Here is a 27103-nt window from a genome sequence, read left to right on the forward strand (position 1 = left end):
TGTCTTCATTCTCATATGGGGATGTTGGTGGAAGCAGAAGTTTTACAAAAACAAGCAAAAGAGACAAGTCTTATTATAAAAATATAAATTTTTATTATGCAGGAGATGCCAACAGGAAGGGAAGAGACAAGGATGGTGAAGATAAATGTGAACAAATGCAGTTACAGGCACTAACTAAGACCTCATTACAGCTGGGAATGGCTGCCATGTGTGCTGAATGTCGTGTGTCCCATGGAGGTGTCATGGAGGAGATGGCTACATCTCAAGGTGGAATGGGAGGAGCTTGGAGAGTTGGAGCTGGAGGACACTAGAAAGAGTTCTAGCAGGATGGAATCAGGACACCAAGAAGTGTCTGAACCCGGTGAGGCATCCAGCAGCCTGGGAAGAGGAGATCTGGAAGCCAGAGATGGCCTGAGTAGGTTGTCAGAGGAGCAATGACAATTGGACACCCCTAGCCTAATGCTGTGGAGCCTTGTCTGGTACCTCCTTCTGTTGGTGAGGACAAGGAAGGCTGAGAGGTTAAGGAGAATTAACAATGAAACATTTTCCCCACCTCTCTCCTAATAGCAGTCATCATACAGGACAACCAAAGCAGTTTCTGTGCCAAAACTGGGCCTAAACCTTGATTAAAATGGATCTAGAATGATAAACAGTTGTGCAACCACCTGTTCAAGAACCTTGCCCAAGAAGGGGAGATTGGCAACTGGCTGGTAATCACTTAGATTTTCTGAACTCAGGGAAGGTTTCTTGTGCAGTGGTTTTATTGCTGCGTCCTTCAAGCAGGCAAGGACCACCCCATCTCATAAGGAGGCATTAATCGCCTCCCTAGCCCAACCAGCTGTCCTCTCCCTGCTAGTTTTATCAACCAAGAAGGGCAAGGGTCCAGAGAGCAAGTAGTTCCCCTGACCTATCTAAGCACCTTCTCCACATCCTTGAGCCTTAGTAACTGAAACACATCCAACACAACAAAACTTGACAGTGCTCTGGACTCCTCTCTAGATTCATCTGCTTTAACAGTGGAGTCAAGGTCCTAGTGGGTGCAGGAGTTTTTTTATCTTCAAAATGCTTTGCAAACAAATCACGGTGAGCTACTGTCAGTTCTGTCACCTCCTTTGGGCCAGACTGTGAATTGTCCTGCACTACCTGGAAAAGCTCTGCTGGATGGCACAATGAGGATAGCATGGAGGCAGCCAAGTATGCCTTCTTTGGTGCCTTCACTGCCACTAGGTAGGCTCAGTGACAAACCCTCACCAGTGTTCAATTGCATTTGACTGGAGTTTTCCTCTACTTGTGTTTGAGCTTGTTTCCTTTCCCTAAGCTCTGTATTACACCAGGAAACCAAGTGAGCTCCACAAAGTGGGAGAGATCACTCAGGGGTGATCGTGTCAAAGGCCTGAGCCATTAAAATGTTGCAAAAGTTGGACAAGACTTCGACAGGAGTGCCAGTCGTATCAACCAGAAGATCTCCCACAGCCAGCTGGAAACCCATCAGCCTCAATTTGAGTAGGTCCCTTGCTTCTGCAGAGGGGAAAAGATGCTGAAAGCCTAAATCTCTCACTGATGTGTGGTCTGTAATAAAACTGCCCTGCTGTCTGTGGGAGATTTAGCATCCAAATCTAACAATGTCTTTTATCACTAGTTAGCATGTGAAGGGGTTAAGACCACAGAGGTGTACTGTTGATAGACAGATCCAGACCATAGAAATGTAATTGGTAGAATAGGCTCTGTGTGATGTCATTTCCCCTTCTCTCCTGAGGGGGAAGGAGCATATAATATTTCCCATTCCTTTCTCTCTCTCCTTTTCTCTTCAACCAACAAGGGGAGCAGACGTATATTCAATTGCTCCAGCTCAGGCACATGAATGAGCCTGCTTGTACTGTAAATAAAAGTATTTTGCCTGCATTTATTTTTCTGCTGCTGCTGCTGAGAATAAATGCAAGACCATGAGTAAGTAAATCACATTTCAGACTTTTTTCTCAGGCTGTTGTCTGATTCTTTGTTAAAGAGGGCGCACCCAGAGGGATAAATTGCAATTAATATATCTTCTCCTACCTATTAAAACTCATCCAGGTATAGAAACCTTCTGTGTACAGCTAGACAAAGCAAATAATGAAATAAGGTGAATAGCTTCTCCTAAGCATTTAGTCGTTTGGCTAATGTGTTGAATGATTACAAGTGACAAAAATCAGAAGAAGAAAAGAAAAATAACTCACAATACTAAAGTGATATGCTATATTGGCAGTACATCCACATGCCTAATAATATAATCTGACATTTAAGTGGGAAGATGTTCAAGGAACCAGAGGACCATATTATATTTTCCACAAAGAATTTGTTAATTTTACCCCAGTGCCTTCTAGCATCTTCCAGAAGTATTGTTCCATTTCAAAAGGAGTTAGAATAGAATAGAATTCCTCTACCTATAATGTTTGAATGTCAGCCACCCCACTGAGCCATTCTTTAACCATTTTGAAGTCACCTTCTAGAAGCAGCGACAAACTCTGTAAAAAGGCTTTCGATTTTGTTCTATCTCATCTTGCAAATCTGCAGCTGCTGAACCCTGATTAAAAGGCAAGAAGTCAGCAGGAGACACTAGGAGGAAGATTGTGGCAGACGCAAGCTTCTGGCACCCAACATAGCTCACTTGGTACAGCATGAGACTTAATCTCAGTCAGGGCCATGGGTTCAAGCCCCATTTTAGGTGAAATATTCCTGCATTGCAAAAGGTTATCCTTGTGGTCCTTTTGGACTCTACAATTCTGTGTGATTCTGTAACATGCTGAAGCAGCCCCTCACATTCTCCTGCATAAATGAAGAGCTGTCACCCATAGATTCACTCATTCCAGACAGCAGGGGCGTAGCAAGGGGGGCGGTCTGCCCCGGGTTCCTTAATGGAGGAGGTAACAAATTAACAAATTATCAAGGAACAGTTAAAAAAAAATTTTTTTTAATGCCTGCTCCGAAGGTCTTATCTTACTATACTAGGGATTATGAAAAAAAAACCCAATAAACAAAAAGAAAAGAATAGATTAAAAAATGAAGAAAAGTAAAAAAAAAACAAAAAACAAAAAACAAAAACACACACCAATAAACAAAAAGAAAAGAATAGATTAAAAAATGAAGAAAAGTAAAAAAAAAGGGATTATATAGCTATATATGAAATTTCATGCATATTGGTTAATATCTTGAGCCTCCTCCACCAAAATAGCTGTCCACTTGGCTGTTTTCCTGTCATGAAGGCTGAAATTTCAGTTCAGAGAACACTTACTGTTCCCAACCCTAACACTGTGGAAAGCCATCTAATTAGACTTTGATTGATTTTGAGATGTTTTTAGGAGGTAATTTAATATATGTTTGATTTTATACCAATGTTATGTATCTGATGTTAGCCACCCTGAGCCCGACTTTGGCCGGGGAGGGTGGGATATAAATAAAAGTTTTTTTATTATTACTTGTTATTATTCCTTTGTAAGAAAATATGAAATAACGTAAAACCATTTTTGTGGGGGGGGATCAATGGGGAGGTGACAAGAAATTTTCTGCACCAGGTACCACCTGACCTTCCCATGCCTCGGGGGGGGGACAAACTCCCCCCCCCCCGGTACCAATTTACCTTGCTACGCCCCTGCCAGACAGTAAGTGAATTGGGCTTTCCTCAGCAGCATTCCTCAACCTGATACTCTCTCTATATTTTGGATTACGGCTCCCATTATTCCCAGCCATTGGCTCTGCCACCAAACGCATCATGACAGGCCTACTGCTGGCTTGATATTCTGATCAGATATACCAGAAGTAGGAGAGAAAAGCACTAACTGATAAAAAAATTCAGTATCACCCCAGTAGCAGATATCCCATCTCCGCCTCTGGTCAACCTTAGAGCCAAGACAAAGCAGAAAAATAAAATGGGAACGAGTAAGACTCTTGGGGCAAGAGGGCAGAGGCGTAGCTAGCCGCTCGGGTGCCCGTGGCAGTGCGTGTGCCCTGCTGCCAGGGGCAGGGCAAGCCAAAGCAGGGTGCTCAGTGTGGAGCCTCTCCACAGCCTCCCCGTCAGCTGTAGGGCAACTGAGGCAGGGGGCAGACGCAAACCCCGCACTGCTCAAAAAAGCAGCGCAGAGCTTGCAGGCATTCTGCCCGCTGCCTCCCACTCAGGAGAGACACATGGCTCAGGCATGCTGCAGGCCCCGCGGTGTGGCGCCCAGTGCCCCCGCCCCGCCCCACCTAGTTACGCCTCTGGATTAGGCAGATTCAAGGAGGAGAGGGCTATCGAAGGCTACTAGCCAGGAAGGCTGTGCTCTGCCTGCAAAGTTGGAGGCAGCAATGCTTCTGGTTCCTGGAAATCACTCAAGGGGAGAGTGCTCCTGCAGTGGCGTAGGAAGGGGTGTGTGGTGGGTGCGGGAGTTATTTTTTCAATAACACATATATTTGCCATTTTTTTCACCTCAGTGATGACACCTGGGGAGATCCGCACCCAGCGCACCCCCTTCCTACACCACTGCAAGAGGGTCCTCTGTGGACTGAGCTTCCTCTCCTAACTCCTTTTGCAGATGCCACCATGTGATTTCATTAGACTGAAAGCACAACACTCCAAAAGACTGCCTAAGCCACTACTGTATGAGAATTCAAAGACGCTGCACCCATTGCAATCATGGGGTGGGGAGAAGCCCACTTCCTTCAGAAAACCCTTTTGCCCAATGATCCTCTTGTTTTACCCCCTCCCCCAGTCAGTGGTCTTTGTCACACACACACACACACACACACACACACACACACACAAACACACTCCTTTGTTGTAACATTTTAGCAATTATGAATGGAGCTCTGAAAGAACAGGCAGGCACCAGTTCGCCTTTGGGGAACAGACACTATGGCTGGATCTAGACACATTTTTAAAAAAGCGTTTCAGGAAAACGCTTTGTAAACTTCCTAATGGGAAATCACGTTGGCGAAAGATGGGACCCCACAGCACCATCTGGTGTCACGGTGGTATAACGCATATAAAACTCAGCTATGTTAGTGAAGAAAAAGTGTTCATTCATAATTGTTAAAATGACATTGTGGCGGCAGTGGGGCTTCTCCCCACCCCCTCATATTTTGGTCACAACTACTAGCTACTTATAGGAAGACAAAGCCCTTCCACAACTCAGCCGCATACATTTGGGTTTTGGTGTGTCTAGGACTGAGGCAGTAAATCAGTGCCTAACTGGATTATATAAGCTCCTTGTAACCAGACCTTGAATTCATGTGGTTACAGAGCACAGTGGAGAACGCATTGGTGTGTGTTTTAAGGCCAGTATTCCCATTGGCATTAGACAGTTTTTAAGCATCTGGTTGTTTTTTCTTATGTTTCTATATCATAGAATCCTTGAGTTGGAAGGGACCCTCAGGGTCATCAAGTCCAATGTCCTGCAATGCAGGAATATGCAGTTGTCCCATAAGGGCAGGGGTAGGCAAACTAAGGCCCAGGGGCCGGATGCGTCTGGGCGGTCCGGGAATCGGCGTGTTTTTACATGAGTAGAATGTGTGCTTTTATTTAAAATGCATCTCTGTGTTATTTGTGGGGCATAGGAATTTGTTCATCCCCCCCTCCAAAATATAGTCCAGCCCCACAAGGTCTGAGGGACAGTGGACCGGCCCCTGCTGAAAAAGTTTGCTGACCCCTGCATAAAGGGATCGAACCTGCAACCTTGGCATTATCAGCACCATGCTCTAACAGTTTGAGTTTTGTATTGGTGAATCTTTCAATATTTTTAGTATTTTTATGTGTCCCAAAAGTATTTTTTTTAAGTCTGTGTTGTCTCACTCCTATTTTAATGACATTAGTTTCACCCTAATTACTGTATAATTCCTTGCTTTGATAGCATCATGCAACATTATAAAATGGTTTTTTTTAAATTCTGAAGCAGCTCATTTCAAAAACATTGAGTCAAGAAAATCATTGGGGGAGGAGTTGTTCACCTTCGAGAAGCTGCCTCCTCCTTTCACTCTTGTTGGGAACTTCCCTCCTCTTTTGGTTCAGGTTTTCTCAACCTTGAGTCCCCAGATGTTGTTGGACTACAACTCCCATCATCCCTGGTGAGAAGGGATCCAGTAGTCACGGAAGATGGGAGCTGTAGTCCAGCAACATCTGAGGACACAAGGTTGAGAAAGGCTGGTCTAGATGGAACCAGAAGGTGCACTAGCAACAGCACAGAGAAGCTGCCAAGTCACACCGGTCACTGTTGCCATTCTTGTTCAAGTAACATTGTGAGGCACAAGATGCCTTTAACAAAAATGCTCTCGGTATTTCCTCTGGTGTCAAATTGCTACTTCAGCGATAGGTGGCACAGAATCACATAGAGGCACTGACTGAGTCAAGCTGCTGTTCTACACTGTTCGTTTTACAATACAGCTTTTCCTCCATTAAGGAACTATTTTGGCCAGACTTCTCTGATGTAACTTTACATTTCCTAAAAGTCATGTGATTTGCAATATGTTCAATATCAATGACTAACTTTTTTCAAGACTAAGGTAATGAGTTTTCTAACCAAAAATAGCCTTTCTTACGTTGCAAATATTTTTAAAATTATCTTTGACTTCTCAGGGCACTTTAAAAAAAACACAGAATAGTGAACCATGATTAATTTGTCAAATAGGTTGCACTTCAATGCAAGCAGCAACAAAAACATAATAATATTATTGGGACCATCTTTTAAAAAGCACGTATTAGTGAGCTAGCTTTTGAGTTCACCTAAACTATTTTTTATGGGACGCGGGTGGCGCTGTGGGTTAAACCACTGAGCCTAGGGCTTGTCAATCAGAAGGTTGGCGGTTCAAATCCCCGCAATGGGGTGAGCTCCTGTTGCCCTGTCCCTGCTCCTGCCCACCTAGCAGTTCGAAAGCATGTCAAAGTGCAAGTAGATAAATAGGTACCACTCCAGCAGGAAGGTAAATGGCATTTCTGTGCGCTGCTCTGGTTCACCAGAAGTGGCTTAGTCATGCTGGCCACATGAACCAGAAGCTGTACGCTGGCTCCCTCGGCCAGTAAAGTGAGATGAATGCCGCAACCCCAGAGTCGTTCGTGACTAGACCTAACGGTCAGGGGTCCCTTTACCTTTACCTTTAAAACTATTATTTAGGCTGGAGTTTACATGCAAAAATGGAACAAAGGGAGCTGCTGGGGGGGGGTGTCCCTGTTTGAATTTTATACTGATGGACCAATGTGGCTGCTCACATCTTTTACCTGATTACAAGTCATGCCTGATTAGTATTCAGTTTAAAAAATCATTTTACATTTCATTAATATTTTCTGTTCAATAGCCTGTCCAATGTATTCCCCAGTTAGCACATTCCTTTGGCTCTGGAATTACTATAAATTCTATAGACGCAGAAACAATTGCACTTGGATGACAATTATCTTAACTTTTGATTTTTGGCAGGGAAAGTTAATTGCTATTTGAAGGCAAAATATTCATTCTGTTGAATCATAAATATCCCTTTCTTACTCAGGGGAACATTCTTAAACTAACATGGTAGGTTAAGAAAATGAATCGGGGATCTCAGCAAGGCTGCCTTGGGACTTGTCCACTAAGATTTCTTTTTTTTTTAAAGTCTGAAAACTTTTGTTCATTTATTCTGCTAGTATCATCAATGAGCATACATAGCATTTTGCAGAGTAAAAAAAAAGTAGGCTCTAAATTTAGAGTTTATGGGTAGGAGAGACAACAAGAACACACAGACCAATGCATGGACCAATGCAGCTACAACAGGAGTGAGGAACTGGATCTTGCCGATATTAATATTGCACAGCTTGAGGCAATTGGATGCATAAAAACTGACTCCTTTTGAAATAAAAATTGTCCAGACCCATAAATATGATTTAAAGCTTCACCAGAAGAATTTCTTCAGAAGAGAAGCAAAAACAATCAATGATATATCCAAATAGTTCCATAAGATATATGCTTGTCAAAGCATAGGCTCGGCATCTTCTTAAAAATATTATATAACTCTAAACAGACCTAGATTCAAAGGTTTCTCCACACAGAGATTCCATTAGAGCTTGAGGCTGTCCCTCTGGAGAGGCATGAATAGCACATCCTTCTCTGACTGTGTCTGGGGACAAAAGAACCAAGGGAACTTCCTTCAAAATGGTGATTTGCAATTGAATACCTTGCTCATGTGATCTAAAGCTACACACTCACATGTAAGAGCAGAGAACATCAACAGTTAAACATTAACCTGCTAAATACCCAGCGAGTTTTAGCATAGGCTACCTCAATGGAATATCCCAATGTTAAATCCTGGAAGCTTCTCTGCCTGTAGAAAAGAAGTATGTCAGGGAGCAGGATTGAAATCTCAGGGTTGTGGGTTCGAGCCCCACGAAAGTTTGGGTAAAATATTCCCGCATTGCAGGGGGTGGGACAAGATGACCCTTGTGGTCCCTTCCTGCCCTACAATTTTGTTATATTCCATGATGACATTCTTTGAATTTGCTTTCATTCTTTATTACAAAAGACTCCTATTTTAAATAAGAATACTGTTAATCAGGATGCGATTGATGCAAACTTTCTTTTTTCTTGCTTCCTCTTACAAAAGACTAGGATGAGGGGGCAACAATATATATTTACCTGCATAAAATGTTCAATACTGCACAGAATGTTGAAGTCCGGCCACAGATACAAATCTTACGCATTGTTAAAAATGGAGTGTGAGAAATCATGATGTTTCCTATGCAAAGCTAATCTACTTCAATATACCGTGACTGAGAACAAGGTAGCAAAGTACAAAATCATCTAAGAAAGTAATGGAGAGCATTCCGCAAAGAAAATTAATTTTGTTTAGAAATGTCAGGTCATTTGTCTTTTATTGAGCTGATGAGCATGCTATCTGCTGGAGCTGAAAAACAACATTGCTTTCTCATTAGCCTTTGCAGGTAAATTGGTGTTTTTGCATTGACTTTACTAAAATAAGATATTCCACATATTATTTCCAAAACCACACGATTATTTCTTCAGTTGCAAAAATGCATGGGAGAAAGGATGGGCTGGAAAATGTCTGCTTCCCAGAGCTGCCTGTGAAGGAGCTGCTAAAGATTCAGAGACACCCAAGTGACTGCAGTTCCATAACAGAAATGGGAAGATCAAAGTTACTGAATGAATGGAAGGGCCTGATGTACCTCCCATAATTGTATTAAATGTTGTTCTTGTCGTTAAAGCAATTTTAATATTCAGAGTGAGGAAAATATATATTATTTTTCTATGAGAACTTACCTTTATTTAGATTTTCATAACAGACCCTGTGTTGTGGGTGGGGTTGTTTGGATAGCCACAACACCCTATTGGTGGGTACCTTGATGCGGGGAGCAATTTGACCAATGGGACGCAGGTAAAGGACATCGAGGGACCTATTTAAGCCCATGCACGTGATCCTGAGCTTCCTCTTGGGGCTAGTGCATCGGAACACCTGTCCACCTCTCCCTACTTTTAGGGGTCTTGTGCTTGACCTTCCTGTGCCATCGTGTGTCATCTGTCGTTGGGACAGGGGCATGGCAGGGATTTTCCCCACTTGGCTGATTGGCTGTGGCCATTTGGGTTTTGCCTGCTGCGTAGCAAATCGTCACAACTTGTAAGGTTGTGGATAGGCTCTGTTTCAAGTGATTGGGGTGGCAGAAGGGTCTCGCCATCCCTATGTGAAGGGTATTCCGGTAAAGGAATCCAGGGACTCAATGGTCTCAGGGGACATCCGGGTGGTGGAGTGGTGGGGATCCTGCCTTCTGTTGTCCCTGGTGTTCACCCTTGGCTGACCTACAATAGAGCTCTGGGTCAGCGCTGCCTGCAAGGGTGTAGGGAGCTAGTTGAACCAGAGCCTATGCAACCACTCACTTGATTGTAATCAATAAAGTTGTGGCCTAAATTCTGCAAAACCAAACCAAAATTTGAGTCCTGACTGAATTTATTTCTAGGGCTGGTTAAAAGGTCTACACATGCAATGATGGAACTACAGCAAAGCAATATCACAGGGGAAGGAAGGAAGGCACCTGGACCTGATGGACTTTCAGCAATGTATTATAAAAAGTTACAAGATTACCTAATACAACCATTAAAAGACTGTATGGACATGACTTTAAACACAGGAGAGCTGCCAGAATCCTGGAAGAGTGCATATATAATTCTGATTCCTAAGTCGAGGTTAAAATGTTAGAATTATTGTTGAATAATTATTGAAATGTTTTCCATTTTTGTTATAAATGAAAATTTTAAATAAAATTTGACAAAAAAGTAAGCACGTGCCTGTATATTTTGAAAGTGAAGACAGTGCCAAGAAACTTCTTTAAGCAGAAAATAGAGACAAAGTATTTAGGATAACTCTGGGATATTCCATAAATAACACACTGAACATGTCCCAGGATTGAGGCCACAAAGTGAAAATGTTAACTGAAAGGGCAAAGTCTACAGAAATACTGTATGCCTTGTTGGCCTTTTATTTCTGAAAGTATTACGCTTGTCTGTTCCTAAGAGAGAGCACCAGCTGTTCTTCTAAAGGTTTTCTGATCTCCTTGTAGCTACAGTTTATCACCATGTTGATTTTGTGTTGTGCAGAGATGTGATCCCCAAATATAATTTTAAATGGGGAAAATAATGCACCACCAACGCACACTTGGTTGAGAAATTGCACACGTGTGCTTGTAGAGTTTTGGTTTGGATTTTGATTGTCACAAGCTACATCTTTTTCTCTTTTTCCCTACAGTATATGTTTTGGTGGTGATGGGAGTACTGGCCCCTGGGGTGTGGTCAAAAGTGGATGAGGAAGACCCGGGTGAAAATCGGTTCTCAGGCATGAAGCACACCTTGTTGGCAAAGACTGTTGAAACACAGTACAGTACAACATAACTCCATGTCCCACTTTTGGGATTCCCAGAAGGATCTATCTAGTTGTGAGAAACAGGGTGATGGTCTCATCCAACAGGACTCTCGTGCTATTACACCACTGAAAGTGCAACTCCGTCCTGCAAAAAATACAATGGAATCTTATAATAGTGCTGTAATGTTGAAATTACCCAACTGTGTAAGCAATGCAGCGATAAGAATGGAACTTAATATCACATCCCTTGAAAATGCCCTTTGGAAACATATACTCTGCCACTGGGTATTGCTCTGGCATAATCTCTCAAATCTGTATTTGAACTTCCGCCTCCCTCCTGTTTGTCTTTCCCCGTTTCTGCCTTCCTCCCCACAGCTTCTCCCGTTGAACTCTTGCCTGGCACCTCTTTGTCTCCCTCCCCCCGCTTTCGCCTTCTCCCCACAGCTTCTCCCGTTGAACTTCCGCCTGCCTGTTTTGTCTTTCCCCCGTTTTCGCCTTCCTCCCCACAGCTTCTCCTGTTGAACTCTTGCCTGCCTCCTCTCCATATTTTCCCTTTTTTGCCTGCCTCCCCACAGCTTCTCCTGTTGAACCTCCGCCTGCCTCCTCTCCGTATTTCCTGTTTTTGCCTTCCTCCCCACAGCTTCTCCCGTTGAACTTTTACTATCTCCTCCCCCCCCCTGGAAACCCGATACATGGTACAGTCCGCTCTGGCATTGAGCCTGGGGTCAGAAGGGACCATAACGATGCAAGGAGGGGTGGTGGGGAACTGGTAGGGTCCTTATACATTTGTGTGCGGCGCTTTTTCCTCTTCTGATAACTGGAGTTTCGTTTGTAAAGCGATACAGCAGTGCAGAAAGGATTGTGTGTGGAGACAGGATAGGGAGCGAAGCATAGTTGCTGAGCTTTCTCATCCTACATTCCCCCCCCCCACCATAAGGTATGGTATGGCCCGGGCCTAAAAACCTTTTCCTGCCTGGAGCTGAAACTACTAAGAAGAGTTTAGGCCTTCCTCTTAACTGGTTTTTTTGGCGGTAAGGCACTTGGCAGAGGCTGGGGCTGGGGATATTAATGGGGGTTGTGCCTGCTGTCTGAAAATGGCTGACTGAGGTGAAGGAGGTTTCTTGTTCGGCGCACAGTCTGTGACGCTGCCCTGCGATCAGCCTTTCTATTGGTTGTTGTCCAAAGTCTTCAGTTCTGTTGCTGGTGACACGTAATGCGTGCGCCATTTTTTGGGGCCTTTATTCTATATTTTAGGCATGACAGGTGTGGTTTTTTTGAATTTTTATTATGCTAGATCCTTCCCCCATCGTCATGTTACGCTTTGTCCTAAATTTGATGTGATTTGGTGCAGCGGTTACGGAGGAAGGTGGTGTCGGCTGCGCACGCAATGGGAATATATATATATATATATATATATATATATATATATATATATATATATATATATATATATATAGTCTGGTGGAGTTCAGCGATGTCTAATCCTGTAGCAGATGTCTGATACTGGCAAAACGCTTACAATTTAATTTGAAAAGTAAGCTATGTTTGTCACCGAGCTTGCACCTTCTTTTACAATTCCTGCAAGTGTTTCACTTGAGCAGATCCCTCAAACTTTTGCAGCAATTTTTGTTCAGGTGAAATTTGTAGGCAACACAAATGAATTCCCTTAGTTAATGATTTCCTATTCACCCTGCTTCAAATAGAAAGCCAACTGACCTTCAGTTCCACACCCCAATGCCCACCCAATGTTGTTCTACGTTTAAGGCTTTCTTCAAGAAAATCTGGAATTTCCCAGTCATAGAGATGTTGCACTCTGTCTCCGAAAATATTATTTCTCTCGTTCCTTTTGTGAAGGAACAGAAAGTAGAGTGGAGTCGGCAAATCCACAGTGTCACTGAATGCAACAAGCACTTTGGAAATGTGTGAAGGCCTTTAGCTAGTGGAAGTGTTATTTTATGGAACACATAGCAAAAGAAATTCCACAAATGCTTCTCATCCAAGGATCCTGGGACAAAATAAATATTTATTAACTTTGTAACAGGATTAAGCAGAATTGGAAGTGAGTGATCATTAACCCAGGGGATAAATGTTATGTATCCAACCAACGCTATCCAATCCATCATTTACTTGGAAAACCAATTTACATTAAGCCTTTTTAATTGCTTCACTATGTACATTAACCCAAATCAAAGACTGAGCAGTAGCCTAGTGTTTATTTTCTCTCTGCTAGATATCTTTTTTTTGTTATTATTAGAATGAGCATTTATGAAAATTGGAGCCTCAGACATGAAAGTAACCCTCATTCTTTTGCCAACTTTGAGCAAGCAAAAGCCTATTTTGTAGCAAATTGAAAACAGCATTTCAGCTGTCCTGGTGTGTGCAAAAGGCTTTGCAGAGAAAACATGAGGCTTCCATCTCAAATATTCACCTACTTTTGATCCTGTTTAACACCATTGGCCCCCCCCCCCCACAGCTGCAGTTTCCTTCTTCATAGATTAGTCACATGGATGATTCCAGCCAGTCATGAATTTCTCAGTGAAGAGATAACTATACAGGGCTCTATAGCCAAAACCAAATTGGTGGTGTGATGACCTCACTAAGGAGTAATCTGAGCAGTGTAAAGTGATAGGCAGATCTTCTCATAAGATGTGCTGGAGTGAAAACAAATGAAAATATATTTTTTCTGGTGGTCAAAGACTTTAATAGTAAATGGTATATTGCCTTATTAGTCATTCAGGTATCTTTAATATTCAGTATATTTATATTGGTGTATCCACTGCTTTAGTATGTATAAATGTTTTGTATGATATTTGTGTTATTTATATGAAAGTAATTATTTTTGATATTCCCAATTTCTTTCTTTATATAACAACTTTAAAAATTTAAACAAATGAAAAGAAAAGTGGATATGTGGGAATACACTTCGTGGGTTCCTTTGAACCCATGGTTATTTGTTTTAGGTTGACGTTATTTATGCACTATTTTACGTATTCTTCCATTTTAAAGTGAAAGTAAAAGTAAGACTCAGTGGACATTTTGCCACTGAGATCACTCCGCCTAAAAGTTAGTTCCAGAGGTTTTTCAAGTTATCAATGATCGTTTATTCTGCTTCCCGCCTTTTTTGGGGGCAGCAACAGCGTTCCTATTGGTAAATATATTGGTTATGATGTCACACTTGGTTATCAATAAAGGGCTGAGGCTCCCCGCTTAGGCATCTCAGTTCAGTTATGTTATTTTGGGGTTAAGTTTAGTTTAAGGGATTTTTGGGGAGCGGGCTGGAAGGGTTGGACGGGTTGGAAGCGCGTGTAGGATTTAGCTAGGTTTTAGTTTGCGGAAGATCTATCGGTAAAGGGTTAGGTAATTTTAGTTTAGCATAGGCTTAGATCGCGGAAGATTTGGCGCGTATAGATTTAGTTAGCCTTAGCATTGTGGAAGATTTGGCGGTGCAGGGTCTGATAGCTTAGAAAAACTTAGAATAGTGATAGGTTTAGTGAAGTGTAAAAGCCTATGCGGGTCTGCCAAAGCCATTCAAAGAAACAACGTGTCTGTCTTTATTTCATCTTTATTTAAAAATTTTCGGGGTTTATTTAGCCATTGTGCTTGGTCGTGACTTTAGCCTTTAATGCTTGGGTATGTAACTTCAGGGTAACTCAGGAGGTCTCAAGTCTTTGTAGATAGTTTCACGAGGCATTTTCACCCGGACTACTCACACACCTTCAGATTTAGCCTGGCGAACAGCGGTCCGGTGGGAGTTTATGCTCCGGAATTATTGGCCGTTCCGTTCGCAGGCCGGCCGGCGCCCATGCAAGGACGCACGTGGAACGCTGGCCGCACATCCCCGGCAACTGGAATCCCGTGCGTAGGTGGCTTAAACTTACGCACGGGAAACTCCAGCAAAGAATCCCCGCACTCCTGAGTAGGGGAAGCTTCATTCAGTTTGCATTCACATTCTCCTGAACAATTTGAGACCCAAAATACATCCCCCTTTCAACATTCACACTTCAACGTTTCAACACTCAGTTGTGTAGAGACTCTGTGGGCTTTGTGGCCTGACTTACTGGTTCAACTCCCCCAGCACTTTACACTAAACAGTATAATGCTTGTTGTTAGGGAACTGTCCCCAATGCAGCTCAAGGTGGTGGAAGGGCTCTCCAGATGCTACAGAGAGCCCCAGTTCCACCTTGCCAGCAGCCCCTACTCTGGTACCGAAAAGAGCGGCAAGACGTCCAGTGAGGAGGGGCAGAGTTCACAGGGGAAAGGGAGTGGAGGCTCTGGGGATGCAAGAGAGACCCAGCACTCCCACAGTTCCGAGGGCGATACAGGGGGGACACAATTTCCGTCGCCTGACAGACATCGTGGGGTGAAAAGAAAGGATGGAAGGTGGGGTTTTCATATACCGAAACTCTTTTGTTTGGGTCAGAACCGGAAGGGGCCATTCCCGGATTCTGACACTGCTTGATACAGACATGAACTTTTTAGCTCTGCACTGTATATAGTTTGCACAATAAAATCAATAAAGGAAACAGTGGAGTCCTGGCTGCTTACTCATGAGCAACTAACCGAGAACCTTACACTTGTGCTTTCCTTTAAAGGATCCTAGCTCTTCTCATAGAATTATAATACAGTGGTACCTTGGTTCTCAAACTTAATCCATTCCAGAAGTCCGTTCCAAAACCAAGGTGCACTTTCCCATAGAAAGTAATGCAAAATGGATTAATCCGTTCCAGACTTTTAAAAACAACCCCTAAAACAGCAATTTAACATGAATTTTACTATCTAACAAGACCATTGATCCATAAAATGAAAGCAATAATCGATGTACTGTATTATAAAATTAAGACAGTGTTGTAGATGATAAAAAATAAATCATCATCAAAATTTTATTCGACCGTCAGTCAGAAAACAAGGATTTATCCATACAAAAATTAAAACGACTAAGCATCTAAAGGAACATGACACTTAAGCCAGCAATAAAAGTAGGTTATACATTTAGACCCATGTCAATGCTGTCAATTTTAACCTTACGGCGCTTAAGGGCAAAAAAAAAAAAAAAAGGAATTTGGCCACCAAGGATGCTGTTGGTCCAGTAAAGTTATTCAGCAAAAACAAAACCTGTTTTTCTCTGTCTACAGGACTAGGTTGGGATAGCAGTGGAGCTATAAATTTTTGTCTAAGGTCTACATCAGGGGTCTGCAACCTTTAAGACAAAAAGAGCCACTTGGACCCATTTCCAAAGGAAAAAAAAAACCTGGGAGCCGCAAAACCATTGCGACATTTAAAACAAATATAACACTGCATATATTGTTTCTTATCTTAATGCTATATATACAGGATCGTGCAGTCAGCTGCTATAGCTGCTATATCAAAGAAAAATATGAGCATGTCTGATCTGTGACTTTTGATGGCTAGTCCCAGTTATTATTCTCTAATGAGGGGGGAGAGATGCACCCCATATGCTCTTTCCTCTTCCTCCCTCCCCCGATGGAAAAGCGGAGCGCTCTGGCTGCAGCTTCGGAGGAGAAGCCATGCACCCCTTCAGAACAGCTCATCCCCGCTTGCTTTGAAGGGAGCTGGGGACAAGGGGTGAAAGCTCACCCCTTCTCCCCGGCTCCATTTAAAAAAACGGAGATAAGCCGCTCTGAAGGGGCCCACGCACCCCTTCAGAACGGCTCATCCCCGCTTGCTTTGAATGGAGCTGGGGAGGAGGGGTGAGCTTTCACCCATGTCCCCAGCTCCCTTCAAAGCAAGCGGGATGAGCACAGGGTGTGGGGTGGTGGAGAAAGCAGCTGCATCCCGGCTGCTTTCTCCACCACCCCGCGCCCAGCCGCCGATCCCAAAAGCCTGCTTTTGAGATCGGCAGGAGGGCGCGGGGTGGAGAAAGCAGCCGGGATGCAGCTCTCTCCACCCTGCGCCCAGCCGCCAATCCCATTTTGGGATCGGCACACAGGGGAGGGGTGGAGAAAGGGGCATCCCCACTGCTTTCTCCACCCTGCGCCCTGCTGCCGATCCCAAAAGCCTGCTTTTGAGATCGGCGGGAGGGCGCAGAGTGGAGAAAGCAGCCGGGATGCAGCTCTCTCCACCCTGCGCCCAGCCGCCGATCCCATTTTGGGATCGGCACACAGGGCGAGGGGTGGAGAAAGGTGCATCCCCACTGCTTTCTCCACCCTGCGCCCTGCTGCCGATCCCAAAAGCCTGCTTTTGAGATCGGCGGGAGGGCGTGGGGTGGAGAAAGCAGCCGGGATGCAGCTCTCTCCACCCTGCGCCCAGCCGCCGATCCCATTTTGGGATCGGCACACAGGGCGAGGGGTGGAGAAAGGTGCATCCCTACTGCTTTCTCCACCCTGCGCCCTGCTGCTGATCCCAAAAGCCTGCTTTTGAGATCGGCGGGAGGGCGCAGAGTGGAGAAAGCAGCCAGGATGCTGCTTTCTCCACCACTCCGCGCCCTGCTGCCGATCCCAAAAGCCAGGCAGGGGGGCGCAGGCGGGCCACAGGCGCAGCGCCCCCCACCATTTCCCCGCCCCGGAGCCGCGGCAAAGCTCTAAAAGAGCCACATGCGGCTCCGGAGCCGCGGGTTGCCGACCCCCGGTCTACATAGAATGGGCAGATCAGAAGAATATGTTCAGTTGACTCAACCACTCCCAAGGCACAGGGACAAAATCTCTGGGCATATTGGGACTCCCCTGTACCTTCCCAACAAAACCGCCAATTCCAGCACATTTAACCTGGCAGCTGTGAAAAGCCTACGGTACTCCACGTAGTGGATTTCCGCTAGATAAGGGGCTGGTGAAATCTGAAATATCTGGTCCATTAAAAAAAAAAAATTATCTGCACTGATGATAGTCATTGTTTGGGAGGGGGCTTTTATCCATTTCTGCAGTCAATCAATCAATCAATCAATAGTTGAACTGGGTTCCACACACTCACAAAAACAAATTAACCAAAAAAAGCCTCAAAAACAGAAACACAAAATAAATAGCAAAAACAAAAGCGCCAAACTTAATCTGTTCTGGAAGATTGTTTGACTTTCGGATGTTTGAAAATCAAGGAGCAGCTTCTGATTGGTGCAGGCGCCCCAGAAACAATAGCCAACAGCCACATCAGATGTTTGGCTTCTGAAAAATGTTCAAAAACCAGAGCACTTACTTCCGGGTTTTCAGCGTTTGAGAACCAAGGTACAGAGATTTCCATAGACAGAGGAAATGACAATGAAACTACTTCATGTCTGTAGTACAGTAGTACCTCTGGTTATGGATTTAATTGATTTCAGGGTGCCATGCACACTCCAAAAAATCCATAACTAGAGGCGCTGCTTCTGCGCATGCACACGGTGCGGTAGAGTGCTTCTGCACACACACGCCGCGGACAGAGCGTTTTGCACATGCGCGAGCAGCAAAACCCGGAAGTATACACTTCCAGGTTTGCCACAGCCGTAACCCAAAGATTCCGTAACCTGGAGGTTACGCAACACGAGGTACCACTGTATAAGTATATCTGAAAATGAAGGAATTCTATAGATATTTCCCAGAGGAAAAAACTTGCCATTAAATGTTTGGTGAGGCCTGTGATACTGTGTGCTACATAACTTTCAATGCATTGTGAATTTTCACAGCATCTTGGATGACAGGAATGTGTTGATGGACAAGCATTTTTCCTTACAAAGAATGTTGTCTTATCATTCTTTTGCATCATCAGTAATGCTAACAGCTAAAATGCTGCAAAATCATTCTCTGCTTGCTTCACATTTCTCAGGAAAGCCAAGAAGTGGAAAGAGAGTAAAATGTAGAAGCTGATACTCAGATAAAGAAGAACAAACCATTCAAACTGGATTAAATAAGGCTGTCCATAAGCATTTGGCTTTTAATGAAAGGCGTCATTATGTGGTTGTAATGTTGCCAAGAATCTTGTTGAAATGGCATATGAGCTGAAAAACCAATCTCCAGGAATAAACGGATCCTACATTGTAGCAGACATACTTCTCATTACTTTAACTCAAATGTCACCAGGTAATAGGAGAAAGTGATTTAACAGCTGTCTTGGAGAGCTGAACTCCAGCTTCTTCAGAAGTATCACCAGCTACCTGATGAACATGCATTTTATGTATTGTTGTTGTTGTTGTTAATTAATTAATTAAATTTTTATTTTGCCCTTCATCCAAAGATTCCAGGGTGGTTCACAACTGAAGAATACAAGATGAGAATACAAAATACATAATAGAACAAAAAAGAAACCAATAAACCCCCTGCCACAAACACACACACATATATAGGTGCTCTGTCACAACATACTAGTTAGGTTTTGCAAGTGCCATTTCTGGTTTTTGTCTTCCTGTAAGAAAGCAACCACCATTCCATGGCCAATGAAGGAAAGAATTCAACAAAGAGTAAACAGATGAAATCTCACAGGTACTAATGGACCTACTCAGAGTGCAAGATGGCAGAGACATTTTATGAAGTATTTTTTACTATCCTTCAATCACATTCCCAGGTGATATGCCAGGCTTCCTCAACCTCGGCCCTCCAGGTGTTTTTGGCCTACAACTCCCATGATCCCTAGCTAGCAGAACCAGTGGTCAGGGATGATGGAAATTGTAGTCTCAAAACATATGGAGGGCTGAGGTTGAGGAAGCCTGTGATATACCAAAACAAAGACAAAAACCCCTGTCCTGGGAATAAAAATGAAGGGTGGGCTAAACGACATGCAACAAATAATAAATGCATTTGCAATTTTGCACTCTTGGGTGGCATTGTAGAGTCTCTGCAGCTTCATCTGTTTACTGTGATCATCCTGGGGAAAGTGTCAGGACTCAGGACAAACTTGGACTGTATCGAACATTGTGTCAGCAAAGGACAGTTTGTACAATGGACCTTCCCCTCTTCCCCTCACAACTCCCTATTCCCCACCCACCCCAAAGAAGCTCCTCCAGGGGGTTGAGAGGACCTATCAAACTTAGTGGGTTGCATCATCTAGGGTTGTGGTATGATTCTCCCCTCCCCTCGAAGCCCTAGATGATATAGACAGCAATACAGTATCTGGTTGCACCTCTGACACTCTGGAGAAGATTGCCTTCTGTTCATACAGTGCTGGATACAACCAATCATTATTTATTTAGATTTAGAGCCTTCCACACCCCAAAGACTCATGATGGCTATAAACAGGATAGGAAGGGTGATTATGGTTTTCATGAAAATTATGAAAACTACACCCAACTAAAACCTGAATCCCAAAGCTTGTCCAAAATGGCTAGATTCCTAAAGTCACGGGTGGCGGTGTGGGTTAAACCACAGAGCCTAGGGCTTGCTGATCAGAAGGTCGGCAGTTCGAATCCCCGTGATGGGGTGAGCTTGGTCCCTGTTGCTTGGTCCCTGCTCCTGCCAACCTAGCAGTTCGAAAGCACAACAAAGTGCAAGTAGATAAATAGGTACCACTCCTGCAGGAAGGTAAACGGCGTTTCTGTGCGCTGCGCTGCTTCGCCAGAAGTGGCTTTGTCATGCTGGCCACATGACTTGGAAGCTGTACACCGGCTCCCTCGGCCAGTAACGCGAGATGAGTGCCGCAACCCCAGAGTCGGACATGACTGGACCTAATGGTCAGGGGTCCCTTTACCTATAATTGCTCATGCTTGGACTTTGGTAAACTTGCAATGAGACGGAATTTCATAACTGGGAGGTAACCTCCCCAGGACATCTCTCTTCCTCTACTTGCTATCTGACCTTGATGCAAATCATCATCATCATCATCATCATCATCATCATCATCATCATCATCATCATTGGAGCATCCTCAGTACAGAGATTATAATGGAAGACTGCAAGGAAAGAAGCGGTATGTCAGGTGTGCTGGTCCAAAACTGTTTAGGGCTTTGAAGGCAGGATAGAACAGGGAGCCAATGTAGATGTGAGTTCATGGGTGCAGCCTGCTCCTGCCAGGATGTATTTTTCACCAGCCAAACTTCCCAGCAGTTTTCAAGGATAGCCCCATATACAGTCACTTGCAGTAATCTAGTCTGACAGTGATAGTGGCATAGACAATGATTTCCTGGACCTCAACAGACGGAATGGCTATGAATGACCTTAGTACCTCTCACATCTACTCTAGAACAGGCATCCCCAAACTGCGGCCCTCCAGATGTTTTGGCCTACAACTCCCATGATCCCTAGCTAACAGGACCAGTGGTCAGGGATGATGGGAATTGTAGTCCAAAACACCTGTAGGGCCGAAGTTTGGGGATGCCTGCTCTAGAACATTAAGAATTTGCTGTCAAATTGACTGATGTGTTAATAGGAAAGTACAGGTTTCCTAATAGACTATATAGTGACAGCAACAGATGCTCACACACTTAGTAGGAAGGTAATTTTCTTCCTTTAAAGCACGGGTGTCAAACACAAGGCCCGGGGGCCTAATCCGGCCTGCCAGACCTCGTCATGTGGCCCGCGCCCGCCTGCCCGCACCGGGGAGGGAGCGCGCGCGCGCTCACTGCACGCACGCAAACACACACGCACAGGCGTGCGCACACAGAGCAACCTCCTTCCCCTTCCCCCTGATCACGTGCCCCACTGCTGCCGGGACGGTCACCAGCACCACCCCCTCCCTGCATCTACACACACACACACACACACAGCCGCGCAGCTGGCCACTCTTGTTCCGTCTGCAGCCGGCACAGGCGCTTCCCCTCCGGGAGCCTCGCGGAGAAAGAGGTGCCGCGGCGGGGAGGAAGAGAGAAGTAGCAGCCGGCGCCGATCTCCTCCTCCTGTTTCGCCACCGGTGGAGGATCCTTCTCCTTCCTGCTCCTCTTTCCTGCTGCCACCGCCACCGCCTGGAGGTAGCTTTTCTCCTTGGCGTTGCCGGCCGGCTCTCCTCCCTTTCCCCGCGCGCCCTTGCGCCGCTCCCTTGGGGGGCCATGGGGCTCCTGTCGCAGGGCTCCCCGCTGAGCTGGGAGAAGACACAGTGCCACACAGAGCACGTGCGCAAACACGGCATCCTCCAGTTCCTGCACATCTACCGGGCGGTGGGCGAGAGGCACAAGGACGTGCTCAAGTGGGGCGACGAGGTGAGTGAGGGCCGGGGAGATGGAGCTGAAGACCGGATGGATCCAAGAAGCTGCCTTCCTTCCTTTCCTCTCCTCTCCTTCCTTCTTTCTTTTGTTCTCTCTCTTCTTTCTTTCATCCACCCACCATGGCACGCTTTTGCTGCTGCTGCTTCAACTTCAACACAACAACCTTGGGAGGTAGACCGCTGGCGGCCCTGCCCTCGCCCAACACCACTGCACGGTGCACATGTTCATAGCTGTCAACTTTTCCCTTTTCTTGCGAGGAATCCTATTCGGAATAAGGGAATTTCCCTTTAAAAAAGGGAAAAGTTGGCAGCTATGCATGTTGCATGGGGAGCGAGTTTACTGGGCGTCGACGGGGTTTGCCCTGAGGAAAAAGTTTGGGGTTGTTATGGTTGTTATTGTTATTTGTTAGATTTGTTTGCTGCCCTTGGATCTCAGGATAGTTCACGACATGAAAAAGCACAACATACATAATAAAGCAAACCAATAAGACACACACACACATGTGGGTTCCCTTGCACCCCCAATTCTGCTGGTTCACACTCAACCGAGACCATTTTTTGCAGTGTGAAACCTGTGTCACCTTGGAAAGCCACAAGCACATCCGATTTAAAGCTTATGTCTCACATTCGGTTTCAGAAGTGGTTTAAAAGGCTTGTATAGCATCACTTATGAAAATGCCCTTCAGCTTCCCTCCTGCATGTAACAGATTGCTTTGTGCCTGGGTCTTCTCACATGGTGACTATTCAGTAGGCATGGTGCTTGTTTACTAATTAATGGGTTTGTGTATGCTAGTCCTATCAGAAGGGCCATGATTTACACCAGTGCCACCGTGCTCTCCTTTCACCCCGAGTTAAAATGATTGAAGTAGTGCACGGAGTGGACACATAGTCCTACAGATAAAACCGGCCCTTTGAGGATGACCAAACTGCTGATGCGGCCCCCGATGAATTTGAGTTTGACACCCCTGCTTTAAAGCAAGCAGAAAAACTGCCAGGATTGTTAAACACAAAAAAGGTGATTCAGCTTTTCGGTGATCCTATCGGTAAATCCCTATTATTAGCTTCCTACTAAAGGACTAATATTTTATCTTGTCAGGGGAGCAAAACCTGAGAAGTGTGTCACCATCTTCTGTTACTGCCCAGGAAAAAACCCAGAAACTTTAGATGCCGTTAATTAGAGTCCATGGCTTAACTTTTCTCCTTCCTACAACAGGATGCGCTCTGGATAGCAGTGCTGAGGTTTGTCTCCATCTCCAAATTCTCACAATAAAAATATTGGCCAAAACTCCCATTTTGTTGCCTGTGAATGGGTTGGTGAAATAGCAGCAACATTTTGTCTCAACCAGTCAAGGTCACCCAACGAAACTGATCGCCTCTACTGCATGCACTGCCTATAGAAAGTACTGCTTGATACTGTGCATAACAGATTTTTGAAATTCACTTTCACAAGACGTGATGAAGGCCATTGGCTTAGATGAAGTCTCTCAATGGCTATTAGGCATGCTATCTAAACGTAATAGCCATTCAGAGCCAAGAGGCCACTGAATACTAGGTGTTTCCTGGAGACATCTGGTTGACCTTTGCAGAAACTAGGATGCTGGGCTCCGTCTGATCCAGCAAGGCTTGTTCTTGCATTTATGGACCAATGAATGAGGAGGCTTGTGAGGCAGCGTTTTCCTCAGTTATGTCATCCATCTTTTCTTGCAGAAAAATGCACCCAAAGAAAATGATGCATCCACCTAAGGTTAGATAAATCTGACTATAAAATGAATTTTCACAACACTTGCATGCGCACAAACATAGATGAAGAAATGCAATGAAAAGTAACTTCAGATACTTCAAGAGGGGAAAAATTCTGACCAAGGATGTATTAATTCAGCAAATAGATTTGGCCACAAGTTTGAAGAGCTCAGGTAAAAATCACTGAATATTTACAACTTCACTGTATCTTAATCCTCATGCTACATCCTGAATATATTTTCATAATTTCTCTGCCTGAGTGTCACCTGGGCAGTTTTTCCACTGCCAAATTCACATTGAGCTGTGTAAATTATTTTAAGGAATGGTGGGGGGGGGGAGGCGTTGTCATTTTTGCCAGGCAAGGGGATCAGGCAATGCAGTTGAATCTCCTGAACTTGGAACAATGAGGAACAAGTCCCTGCAAATGATTATTCACAAAGTTTGCCTTAATCAGAATATGGGTTGTTGTAGTCACACAGTAAATGGGAATTGGTTTTAATTCTAATCCCATGCAACCGGCACCAGCAGAGATAGATAGATAGATAGATAGATATTTATTATTACGGCCATTGGCCCATCACGACCAGCAGAGCTTGCTACAGGTTTTGGAAGGCGGGGAGAAATAATTGAGGGAAAAGGTCTACATCAGTTCTACAAAGAATGAAAGAGGGATGTAAAGGAAGCACAGAGAATGTTCTGCATGACAAAAGAAAAATATTAGAAGGAGACTGGCAAGAGGGTAAAATAGCACTTACAGTTAGGGAATCAGCAGATGAGTAGTGAGATTAAAAGGCTTCTGACTTTTCCTCTCCCCCTGGACTTTATTTTTTAACTGGAACCAATCCATTGCTCATTTACCTGCAATTTCTGAATTTTGTACTATGCACAGTTTATTGTAGCTTTCTGTTCTGTTAGCTCTTTGGTTTTATTCAAGCAATCTTTCTATTAGAATAGTAGCAGAGTAGCTTCATCCAGACTCCCCTGTATTGGCTTGTGCCAAGGTGGAAGGTGGGGTGAAAAGGAGGGGAGAAATAAAACACTATCAACTGGGGAGGAGGACTGGAGGAAGAAAACTTAAATGAAAAAAGAGTAGAGAGATCATCTGGATATGTCTTTCCTGGTTCACATTGTGAAGCTATTTCTAAATAAGCTCTTAAATAATTTTTTTAAAATTGCAAATCAAACTCAGAAGAACATTTCCATAATTATGCGCTGTCTTTATATATGTATACGAGTCTGCTCTGAATGCTGGAATAACTGGTTGTCAAAATCTTTTTTTTTTAATGGAAAAACAGAAAAGTGTACATTAACACACCCACAAACTTCTGCTATGCTTCATTGGCAGCTATGGCACAGGGCAACAATTTTACACTATTCTAGTTAAATGGAAGCTGTTGACTGTTGTTATAGTGAATTAGAGTCTTGCAAAGAAAGTGAAAACACCTTCCTGGGTAGCAGATAACATTGTGATTTATTAGGGCTTTTAACCGCATTTGTACATTCCTGGAGACATAGTTCAATATTTCACCAAAATACTTTTTTACCTGGATCTCAAAAAATTCAGTGCCAAAAAAAGAAGGAACAATTCCACTTGCTATATATACTGAAATTGCTTCTTCGTGGCTTGTGTGCAGCTGAAGAAGAAAGCCCTTCATTTTTATAGCTCCATTTTATTGGCTAAACACCAATAGTTTCATTTTTCTAGGAATGATGAAAAATAAAACCCAACAATTAAGAATCGGTTATAGTAGTCGATTGAGGGTCCCATAAACACATTCCCACAGAAGTGAAATATTCCTGGGAATGCTAGAACCACACAGCATGAGTCAATCTGCAGGTAAGTCTCTTCCACCCAATCACACATTCTCATGTTCTCCCAGGGAGTTCAGAACCAGTGTTTAAGATCGAGGGTGGAATTAACGTGGGCAAAACAGCTGAAGCTATTCCAGACAGTGGTCTTGTTGGGGGTGGCTCTGTTCCAGGACTGGATGTTTGGCAAGTTTGGGATGGGGTTGCACTCCTCCTTAAGAATAGGGTTGCTTATGGATCTAAACCTGGATGTTCAGGTGGTAGGGGTGGCCATGGCTGGATCTACACTGATTTTAAAAAAAACGCTATAGAAAAAACACTATTAAAGCTCTCAATGCAAATTCCCACTGGTGATGGATCACTGCTGTGCATCGCCATCTGATGTCACGTGTTTATAACACAGTTACAGTGGTACCTCAGAACTCAAACATGATCCGTTCCGGAAGACTGAACATTCGAGTTCCAAGGTGTGGATTCCGATTGGCCGACAGCTAGGTTTTTGCACAGCGGAAGCCGCGTTAAACGTTTGTGTTCCAAGGAACGTTCGAAAACCGGAGCACTTACTTCTGGGTTTTCAACATTCGGAAGCCGAAACGTTCAAGAACGGAGCTGTTCGAGTTCCAAGGTACCACTGTATAAAGATATAATTGACGAGTGTAGCTGAGTCCCAGCAATGCTTTCATCAGCTTTAGCGATACCCTTTTTCTGGAATACAGTCATTCATGCTCCAGCAGCATTTAGATTGGATTGTTGTAAGGCAGTCCATGTGGGGTTCCCTGTTAAAAGTGCCTAGAAAGTTTATATGGCCCAGAACAAAGCAGTCAAATGGCTGCCTTGTGTTATACCATATTACTCCAGTACTACTTCAGTTTCACTGGTTACTTTTCTTTCTGGCAGCTAGCAAAAAACAGAGCTTTCAAAGAAGATATTTGGCATGGAATCATAGAGCTGGAAGGGACCCAAGGGTCATCTAGTCCAACCCCCTGCAATGCAGGAATCTCAGCTAAAGCATCCATAACAGATGGCCACCCAATCTCTGCTTAAAAACCTCCAATGAAAGAGAGCCTATAACATCCCAAGGGAGACTGTTCCACTGTCAAACATCTCTTCCAATGAGGGTTTTTGTTTGCTCTATCCGGGGGTCTCTATTATGAACTCCACATTTGTAAGGAAGGCAGTGAAAGGAATGGTGGGAACAAGTTTGGGATGAGCACAAATTTACCTCCTTTGGTCACTCCACCCCAAAGGTGAAGCATGTTTTAAAAAAATATTCTATATTAGTTTCATTGCTGGTCTTTGCTTTGTATTAACACTTGAACACTTTTTATCCAGGCTAACACTGTGAGACTTGTTTACTTCTCAATTTGCCAATTACACTCGTATTGCAAAGCTAGGGGAAAATGCTGAATTAAATTATATATTTTCTCTAGATAGGGAGAATTCTGCTCCTCATAAATATTTCATCAGGGAATGAAAAGCAGGTATTTGTATTTATAGATAAGATGTTAAGGTTTTCAGAAATGGAATTGCTACAAGCAGAATTTCTGGCAAAATAATGGGAAGGAAATTGAGTGAAATACCTGACTTGATTTTATGTAAGACACTTATATTGCATTCTTGTTGTCATGCCATGCAGATTCCTGAAGATTGTTGTGGCCCAGTCCCT

The sequence above is a fragment of the Lacerta agilis genome, chromosome 9, assembly GCF_009819535.1.
Source record: "Lacerta agilis isolate rLacAgi1 chromosome 9, rLacAgi1.pri, whole genome shotgun sequence".
In the NCBI taxonomy this organism is placed as follows: domain Eukaryota; kingdom Metazoa; phylum Chordata; class Lepidosauria; order Squamata; family Lacertidae; genus Lacerta; species Lacerta agilis.